This window comes from Littorina saxatilis, linkage group LG4 (genome assembly GCF_037325665.1).
Source record: "Littorina saxatilis isolate snail1 linkage group LG4, US_GU_Lsax_2.0, whole genome shotgun sequence".
Lineage (NCBI taxonomy): Eukaryota > Metazoa > Mollusca > Gastropoda > Littorinimorpha > Littorinidae > Littorina > Littorina saxatilis.
In genome coordinates, this window is record NC_090248.1 from 23,476,068 (window position 1) to 23,486,780 (window position 10,713).

Here is a 10,713-nt window from a genome sequence, read left to right on the forward strand (position 1 = left end):
CGCTTGGTTCCCACCCAACAGGGCGCTTTCTCGTGCACACCACTCCAGGGCTCGTCAGACTAAAGTGCCTCGATCGTATTGTCCATTTTCCTCAGATTTTCGGCACAGCGAAATCGCTTGAAACGGCCGAATCCTGTACAACCACACTCCAAGATGCTGGGGGTTTCTAAAACCAGAGAACACAATATCATTTTGGCTGCCCATTTTCAGTTTAAACGCATGTTAGGATTGATAATGTCAAAACTCACCCTGAAGAGTTCTCATGCCAATCACCTTGACCGTCTGACCATGGCTTGTGATTTCTTATATATCATATTTCTGTTGTTGTTGCTATCATACAAAAAATTAATAGTCATTGCCGCTGTAGGTCTGTTTCCCAGCATTTCAACAACAGCAAACACACCTCCCTGGATGCCCGTGTGAGAGGTGTCTGGCAAATGTACAACACATCCCCAGACAGAAAACAAGTAGAATCCGATTTTATAAAAAATCTATGCATGGGCACATCCACACCTGACCGTTTGAATGCTAAAATGTGATGTATCCACCAAAATGACAAAGCTCCTCTTGCAAAAACGCCGAGTCCGTGCCACGGATCTGGTCGCAAAAGCCAAACTAGTTTCGCAAAAAAATTAGCTGTTTAACTAATTGCTACATAGAAAAATTTTCACTTTTTTCTCAAGATAGCATTCTGGGCCGATCTGGTCGCAAAATCTAAACTAGTTTCGCAAAAAATAATCTTTTTTACTAATTGCTACATAGAAAATGGTCGCTTTTTTTCTCCTAAAGACAGCATTCTCCACCAATCCCCGTAAGCGTCAGCAGTTTTGTATATCCTGACTCATAGTATACATTGATCAATTTCATCAAAAATGATGTCCTCATAAATTGTAAGGTCTCTTCTATACTTTAGAGAAAATTAAACAAAAATCTACAAAAGCAAAGAAATATGGGCAACTACAAAAGAGACATGTTTATGACCACACTATATAAAGTCTCTTTTTTTCTTTTTTTTTTCTTCCAAAATTTTAATCAATCAATAAACAAGTGATAACAAACATGGTATCTGTGTGTTTTCTGTTTGTAAACATACTTTCTCATTTACATGAGGTGCAGAAAAACTCACCACTTGTAATTACTCTTACTCGTTATGTTAAATTTTACATTATACAAAAGGGCAAAAATTAACAATAGGGGAAACTATAGTGTTGTGTCTGCTGGTGTCAACATGTGTAGCATCAAAATGATCATATGTCATCATATATGGGTCTATTCAAAAACAATATTCGCATCATAAAATGTGCCTGTCTTTGCTTTATATCAAGGACAATAAACAATAATTTGTTTCTAATTAATAAAACTTCAGACTAATGTTGAAATCTTAACACAACACGATTTCCAAAAATAATGTCCAGTGTTAATTGTGAATCTTTTTTTTTAAATGCTTTCGCACATCTTTGCGATTAAAATAATATGAACAATCTTCTTCCTATTTTTGCTGTTACCTTTTATACCAAAAAGGACATCTGTACCATTCAACCTAATTCTTTCGCCAATGTTTACTAATATGTACATTTCAATATATTTCCCAAACAGCCTGAGCACGGTTGGACATTCAAAGAAAACATGCTCCAATACATCAAGTTCATCCTCACAATATGTACAGTTTTTATCAGCCTTCACTTTCATTTTACACAATAAAATATTAGTTGGATAAATGTTTTGCAATATTCCAATGCGGTACACGTAGTCTCTTCTGTACTTCATTGAAAAGCGAATGAATAGCAGGAAGAACACAAATATTGGCAAAATGAAAAAAGATACATTTTTAGAACCACACTATATTTATATACCCTTTGACCATAAATATTCACTAAAAAAAAAAGGCTAGAAAGTTGAACAATGTGCAACTGGTATTTCGAATCAGTTCGCAGATAGTCGTCTGAATGTCGTTTGAAAATTGGGCTTGCATCTTAGTTTTACAGAGCCCATTTCTTGTTCCGCTAACAAAAGTCTGTTGCATTTCGGTCAGAAGGGCAGGAACGTTATAGTTCTTTCCATTTAAGCTTTTTCAAAAATGTGTACATTAGGTACAACGCCACAACTTTCTTTTATTAGCCGCAAAGAATGTATAATTAACGATTTTCGTGGTATCAATGCAACACGCCTGACGTCTCAAAGCACTAATAATGGCCAAAATATCGACATGCACGAAGTTTGAAAGTTCAGAAAATGTCGATGGACATTATGTTGACAATGGAGAAAGTTTTAGAGTACTAATGATCACCTTGGGATCAACGTGTACAAAGCTCAAACGTTTTAATTGGTTTTAAGTTACTAATGACGAGTCTGACATCAACATCTACGAAGTTTGAAAGCACTCATGACGGTCACGAAATTGAACTCTTTCGGGTTTTACCGAGCTAATTACTGATTTCTCATTCTCTCTGTTTTGTGTGTCTTTTTTCAAACATTTGTTTGCTTATTTGTTTGCTGAGTTGAGAATCAAAAACAAGAAAGTTAAAGTTATTGGAGCGTTAGTTTTTGACAAAACGAAACATGAATGTAAATGTTTCGTTTTGTCAAAAATGAAACGTTCCAAATAATGACTTTTTGTTTTCTTTTTTTTTCTCGGGATTTTGGAACGACAGCTGCAAACTCTCTGTTATAGATTGCTGATTTGAGGGTTTTTTCTGACGTGGTTGCTTGTTTTGTTCTATCTTCAACTATGAAACATAAATTTAAGTGGGGTTTTTTTTTGGTCAAAAATAAAACGATCTAAATAACTAACATTTCTTGTTTTTTCGATTCTGGAATTTGGAACACTAGCAGTCTATTTGATGGACTGCTGATTGGAATGTGTTTTTTCTGACGTTGATGTTTTGTTTCGTATTATCTTTAACTATATATGCGTGTGTGTGTGTGTGTGTGTGTGTGTGTGTGTGTGTGTGTGTGTGTGTGTGTGGGTGTATGTGTATGTATGTGTGTGTGTGTGTGTGTGTGTGTGTCTCTGTGTGTGTGTGTGTGTGTGTGTATGTGTGTATGTGTGTGTGTTTGTGTGTGTGTGTGTGTGTGTGTGTGTGTGTGTGTGTGTGTGTGTGTGTGTGCAGTATGGATGTGGCGGACGTGCCTGTCTGGAGTACTTTGGGTGTTCTTACTTCGTATGTTTTATTGTTCTTATTTTTGTTTTTCAAGGTTGTTGTGATATGTTGTTTTGGGTGTTTTAAGAGCAGATGAACCACACTTTTCCATCCATTGTAATTGTATGGACAATAAATGATCTTATGACTTATGTCTTATGTCTATGAAAGGTACTGTCCTTCCTGCGTACAAAACATACCCGTGGCCATCTCAGATCTGACTCTGCGTTCACATGGAATAAGAGCTTCCTTCACCTTGGACACATACCAACATTAAATAGGGCTGGGTCTAGGGGATGTATGTTTGTTGGGGGGGGGGGGTCCGGAAGCCTCCCTCCCGCACCCTTCCCTTTACCCGGCAAATATACCCTTTTTAAAGAGAGACCCAAAATACCCCTTAAAAAAGGCTAAATTTCAACAGCAGCTTTGTCCCACGTAAAAACTGACCTGGCCAGATCTGAGTTGGTGGGCCAAACAAGGAAAGGACGTGTGCCTTTAAAGGGGAAAAAAGTGGAAGTAAGTCCGCTGCCGGCATTGTCCAAAAGTCATCAACACAAGCACCTATGACGTTTTACATCCTGTCACAGTTTTTGTTTCAACGAAATTCAGTCCTTCAGTGCAATGCAGGCTAATCTTCAAAATGTACTCTCCCATGCTCTAAGGATAAGTTTTCGTTTGTTTTGTACATAGATCGTTCTCTGATATTCTTAAATACAATTTGATTCAACTAAAGATAGCCCATCCCCGACAAAGTTCACACTTACGGCTTTAAGTCTCATCTTGATTTTGTTTGCTCGTTCGCAAATGGCTCAGAGTCGATAAGCTTGTTTCCTCTGAAGGGAAAAGAACTATATACTTACTCTAATTTGATATGTTTCCGATGTCTGTTGTCATTTGTTTACTTTTTGTTTTAAAGAAGCTGCTTTAATTTGGTCCGTAGCTGCCTCCCGGACATGTAGAATACAGATAACCCGCCCCCTTTCTCAATAATCATTCATTGTTATGTCTTTTGTGCTTGTTTTTGGTGGTGATGATGTTGATTGTAGTGGTGGTTATCGTCGCCATCGGGGTGGTGGTTGTGGTGGTGGAGGTGGTGGTGTTTGGGGTGGTGGTGGTGGTGGTGTTTGGGGTGGAGGTGGTGCTGCAGGGGCTGGTGCTGGTGCTGGTGCTGCTGGTGCTGGTGCTGGTGCTGCTGCTGCTGCTGCTGCTGCTGCTGCTGATGATGATGATGATGATGATGATGATGATGATGATGATGATGATGATGATGATGATGATGATGATGATGATGACGACGACGATGTGTGAAATATAATTCTTCTGATTGCATCTTTTTGCCTTTGTTGGGGATCCGGGAAAGTTCTTTTTGATTTGTGGTTTTTGCTTCTTAATTCTCATTAATTGTAGGGTTGCCCCGATGATGATCAAAGTGTCCTGTCCACCGGAATAAAAGATCAGGAAGCAGCAGGTTTTCATTCACAACACTGAAGTGGGGAGAAAAGATGACACAGCAAACGTGAGACATCCATCACTCCACTTCATTACCAGGGAATTCCCATCCATAGTCTGAACGTCATTCTTGACCTCATCCACCAATCCCAGCTTTGACGTCATTGCCCTATCCTTCCCAGGATCCCAAAACAAGATGTTATGTTGTAAAATAAATGTTACCTGTAGATCATACTGACATTTTGGCACAGAAAGCGTGCAGGTTCTAGCGTTTCGTGTTGCGTACAAGCATACATAGCCATGGAAGTAATGATGAATGGGGTCACTGGTCTTGTTTTAAATTAAATGGTGCATCGGATTTGAAGCGATTCAAAATGTGCTGTGCTCTCTCTCTCTCTCTCTCTCTCTCTCTCTCTCTCTCTCTCTCTCTCTCTCTCTCTCTCTCTCTCTCAGTCTCTCTCTATCTCTCTCTCTCTCTCTCTCTCTCTCTCTCTCTCTCTCTCTCTCTCTCTCTCTCTCTCTCTCTCTCTCTCTCTCTCTCTCTCTCTCTCTCTCTCTTGAGAAAATAGAAAGTTCAGTAACGTATTCAAAATTGATATTACTGTATTCTTTACTATTTCTTTATTTAAAGAGGTATAAGGACAGTTAATGCTTTCTCCGAAAACTTTTTTTGCAAATTAGGTGCTGACGTTCAGATGCTTCGCGGAGACCCGTCTCGGTCTTCGGGTTTCGGCTACCGAAGCCTGACTGGTCTCTATAATGACCAATCCCGGGTTTTCCGTGTAATTCTATTTTGTCGACTTCACAAAACTGGCTGCACGAATCTTTGGCGCTGAATTTTTGTAAATTCGACTGCGGGTTTAATCAAGGACCGCGCCTTTAAAGAATATCTTCCTATTGAATTCGTGTAGACCATCGTGTCAGTCATCACAGATTTGTCCAGACTTTCGCACGGAATACGAGCATCAAGGTGTTTGTGTCCTTTTAAGCCCAAATAAACAATGATGAAATTAATAAATGTGCTGCTTTCGTTGTGCAGGGAGTGTGTGGGAGTATGATGGAATAATTATATAGTGTTGATAATTCCAAGTACAAACACAGAGCAGATTTGAAGATAGTCACAAAGTCGCTGAGTCGAACGAAAATCGACCTTCTTAATGCGGACATGTTGGACAATGCTTTTGTCTGCATCGATGATACATCTCAAGACCGCTTGAAATACAATAACATTCGGTCAAATGGACCTTTTTGCACGTTAAAAACACAAACAAAATACAGCCTGGCTGTTTTCTGTGCAGAGCGTGTGTGTGTGTGTGTGTGTGTGTGTGTGTGTGTGTGTGTGTGTGTGTGTGTGTGTGTGTGTGTGTGTGTGTGTGTGTGTGTTTAAAAAATGTTTTTGTAAATGATCTAATGTTGTGAATGACATCTTTTTCAACCGAAGAAATTTATTCAGCAAACAAATTGTATCAATCCTCATAGGAAGCAGCCGCTCTAGACTGTTGATTTGCGGGACTGTACAGATGTCTAGGTGAAAGGACGCTCTTAGCCAACGAGAACAATCTGATGCAGTAATCACTCGTAGTGACACGGACGGATTTCGTCTTAGCTGCCTTATTGCTGGCATTTTTATCATGAAGTACCCGCCATATTTTTGTACTGATGAAGTAATTACTCGGTGGTGATACTGCTTACGTCTCTAATCCCTTGTAGCTGAGATTGTTCTACTGAAATAACCATCCTCTTGTTGTGCTGATGAAGAAATCGTTCCAGGTAATACTGCTTAGTTACGTTTCTACTCCCATTTATCTACTGAAATACCCATCATCAGGTAACCAACTAAATCCGCCTGGCGATGCCTATTATAACCAGATCCGACAACAGACAGAAACAACCGCAACAACCTTTCTCCAATCAAGGTACATTACATGACATGACATGACATTACATTACATCTCTCAAATCAAGTTACAAGAATAGGAACGACGGAGGATTTAAGTACATATCAGGAGCTGCGATCGGCACGAGATAATGGGAGAAAAAGCACCGGTACCATCCCTTGGTCCCTCGGCTTAAGGCCAAGATACACGATCGGTTTCGCTCGTACGTTTGAGACCGACCGCCCGAAACTGACCACAAACCGATCGTGTGGCATCCGAACCGTACGTCTCACACGCTTGACAGTATCCGCCTCGTCCCGTCCGTTCGAAATACAGCTGGATCTATTCCGAACGGATGGCAAGCATCCTCCAGCCAATGAGCGCACGTCTTTCAGTCGACACCCACTTTGCAAATGGCGGTCAGTTCAGCATCAAAACTTGCCGATTCGGAATCGAAATATATCATCAACCTGAATCTTGGCGACGAGTTGGAATCTATGGAACCATGGAAGTAAAAACTACAAAAACCAGCAACATCGAGACCTGTTCCTGCTGTCCATGCAGCAGACTTCCACGTCAAATGTGGGGTAAAACGACCTTCACCTCGTACGTCTCAGGAGCATGGTGTGGCAAGCGTTCCGTTCCTCTGAGACGATGAAGTCTGACCCGCCCGCCTCAAACGTACGTGCGAAACCGATCGTGTATCTTGGCCTTTAGAGGGCTGTGACCGACGTACGTTTCTAATCCTGAGCGGATATGGCAATGTAGTTAATGAACGTACCTGTATAGTACCTGTGCTTAATAACGGCCATCATTGGCGCGCGGCAGATGTAGCTCTAGTTTCTCGTGCTGGCAAGCTAAATTGAGCTCTGTGGCCTTTCACTTTAAGACGGCTTGGTCTCCTGGAGACGGATGTTCGGCTTTAAAGACACACTCCTTCCAGTGAAAAGTTGGGCTCACCATCTCAGATCTGGCCAGGCATTTACGAGGCATAAGACCATCCCTCCACTTGGTCACCTACACACAATCAACAGGCTTTGGGTTCTCTGTGCATCGCGGTAATAATTTGATGGAATGATTTTGTAAATCAAGAAACTAATTAATGTAAACTATTCCAACACACCACAGGAAGCAGTCAAGATGTTAACTCTTGGTATGTGACCAAGTGGAGGGATGGTCTTATCCATCGTAAAAGCCTGTTTCCAGATCTGAGATGGTGAGCCGAACTTTTCGCGGGAAGGAAACAGTGTGCCTCTAACATTCGCAAGGCCACTTGGTGCGGAAAAGTTGACTCTGTATTCATCCTGATGAAAAGCTTATGTGTACGACAGTTTTTAATCACCCCGCCTTAAATACTGACGTACTCCGACTTCGGAGTAATAGAGAGGAAATAGATTTCAAGAGCTTTTAGCACAAGCCGGGATCAGTGCACGGTACGCCCACAATGCCTGTTACTGACTGGAATCGATGTAACGATGAAGTCATCTTAGTGTAGGATAGGATGGCTGTTGCAAAAACAGGTTGAACCTAACATATATTACAAACAAGTGCGCGCCTTGATTTTGAACAGACAGACAGACAGATACAGACACGCATGCAGAGACGGATCGAGAGACATACAGATACAGACACGCATGCAGAGACGGATCGAGAGACAGACAGATACAGACACGCATGCAGAGACGGATCGAGAGACAGACAGATAGACACCGAGAGAAAGATAAAGGAAGAAGAAAATGTATGTAAACATGTCCCTCAATCAACACACACACACACACACACACACACACACACACACACACACACACACACACACATGTAAATAGTCATGTAAAACACCGCAGATCCGTTCAGGCTTTTACATGTGATAATCATAGCATCCTTTTTTAGGACACACTGCAAAAAATGCCAACAAAAGCAGCAAGATTGCCGATTCCTGGTATGCTCCCACGTGTCAGTCTTAGTGAAAGGATGCTCTTACTGCATGTAAAAGCACTGGCAGGTTTGGGGTGGTTTCACATGATAGTTTACACGGCATGTGAGATACCGTTTCAACCTGTGTGAGACACTAATAAGATTCTACACACAACAGGAAGTCGGCTGTTGCTTGCAAATGACCATGGCGGCTTCAGTTATTGATGTATGAGAACATTTATAGCGTTCACAACACAGGAAGATGTCTTCGTTGTCCTCAAATGACCATTCCAGCAAATGAGACACTCTTTAGATTCTACAAACCACAGGAAGTCGGCTGTTGCTTGCAAATGACCATGCATGGCGGATTTAGTGATGCATGAGAAAATTGTTAGTGTTCCCACCACAGGAAGCTGTATTCGTTGTCCTCAAATGACAATTCAGATGAGACACTCTTTAAATTCTACACATCACAGGAAGTCGCCTGTTGCTTGCAAATGACCATGCATGGCGGATTTAGTGATGCATGAGAAAATTGTTAGTGTTCCCACCACAGGAAGCTGTATTCGTTGTCCTCAAATGACAATTCAGATGAGACACTCTTTAGATTCTACACACCACAGGAAGTCGGCTGTTGCTTGCAAATGACCATGCATGGCGGATTTAGTGATGCATGAGAAAATTGTTAGCGTTCACACCACAGGAAGCTGTATTCGTTGTCCTCAAATGACAATTCAGATGAGACACTCTTTAGATTCTACACACCACAGGAAGTCGGCTGTTGCTTGCAAATGACCATGCATGGCGGATTTAGTGATGCATGAGAAAATTGTTAGCGTTCACACCACAGGAAGCTGTATTCGTTGTCCTCAAATGACAATTCAGATGAGACACTCTTTAGATTCTACACACCACAGGAAGTCGGCTGTTGCTTGCAAATGACCATGCATGGCGGATTTAGTGATGCATGAGAAAATTGTTAGCGTTCACACCACAAGAAGCTGTATTCGTTGTCCTCAAATGACAATTCAGATGAGACACTCTTTAGATTCTACACACAACAGGAAGTCGGCTGTTGCTTGCAAATGACCATGGCGGCTTCAGTTATTGATGTATGAGAACATTTATAGCGTTCACAACACAGGAAGATGTCTTCGTTGTCCTCAAATGACCATTCCAGCAAATGAGACACTCTTTAGATTCTACAAACCACAGGAAGTCGGCTGTTGCTTGCAAATGACCATGCATGGCGGATTTAGTGATGCATGAGAAAATTGTTAGTGTTCCCACCACAGGAAGCTGTATTCGCTGTCCTCAAATGACAATTCAGATGAGACACTCTTTAAATTCTACACATCACAGGAAGTCGCCTGTTGCTTGCAAATGACCATGGCGGCTTTAGTGATGCATGAGAAAATTGTTAGTGTTCCCACCACAGGAAGCTGTATTCGCTGTCCTCAAATGACAATTCAGATGAGACACTCTTTAAATTCTACACATCACAGGAAGTCGCCTGTTGCTTGCAAATGACCATGGCGGCTTTAGTGATGCATGAGAAAATTGTTAGTGTTCCCACCACAGAAAGCTGTATTCGCTGTCCTCAAATGATCGTGAAAAGACCTACATGTGCGAGAAGCTCGTTTAAAATATAGATCTCCTCCTGAGGAAGTGTGTGTTGCAAATGACGCTCGTTTGCATTTCGGTCACCTGACGAAGTAGCCTGTTGCTCGCATATGAGCATCTCGGCCATATGCCGACATGTGTTAGAAACCATGGAAACTCGTCTGTCTTCACACCAAAAGAATCTTCTTCTTTTTTTCTTTGTTTATTTAATCACGGTTGCAACCGATATCGTGCTGATGTATTTGGTCTACAATGGACATTGGCATTTTGATGTCCAATACCTTAGGCATGTATTCGTTTATTTTCTTCTTTAAAGGCACAGTAAGCCTCCCGTAAACCATCACAGAGCTCCCCGAGCGTCTAAATACAGTACAAGCATACTTCCATTTGAACGCTCACCGAACGGGAACATCCTGGCTGCTTTCTGTCGAGCGTGAGACATTTTCAAAGAATTTATTTTCGTAGACTTGTTCCGTTAACAACAACGGCGCCTCGTTTTTGTGCAAGACCTAACTTTTAAAATCTAAATAATAAATTGACAGCTTGTTACACAAACATTCTTTAATCATAAAAGAATTCGTTTTTCATCAAGACGAAGTTGTGAAAGTTTAAAAAAAGAAAAGCCCGGAAGCAGGGTCACGCAAGGGTCGTAGCAGACGACGGCCGGTTTATCAGTGCAAATCGCCGTTCCTCTCAACAGTCAAAAGCCA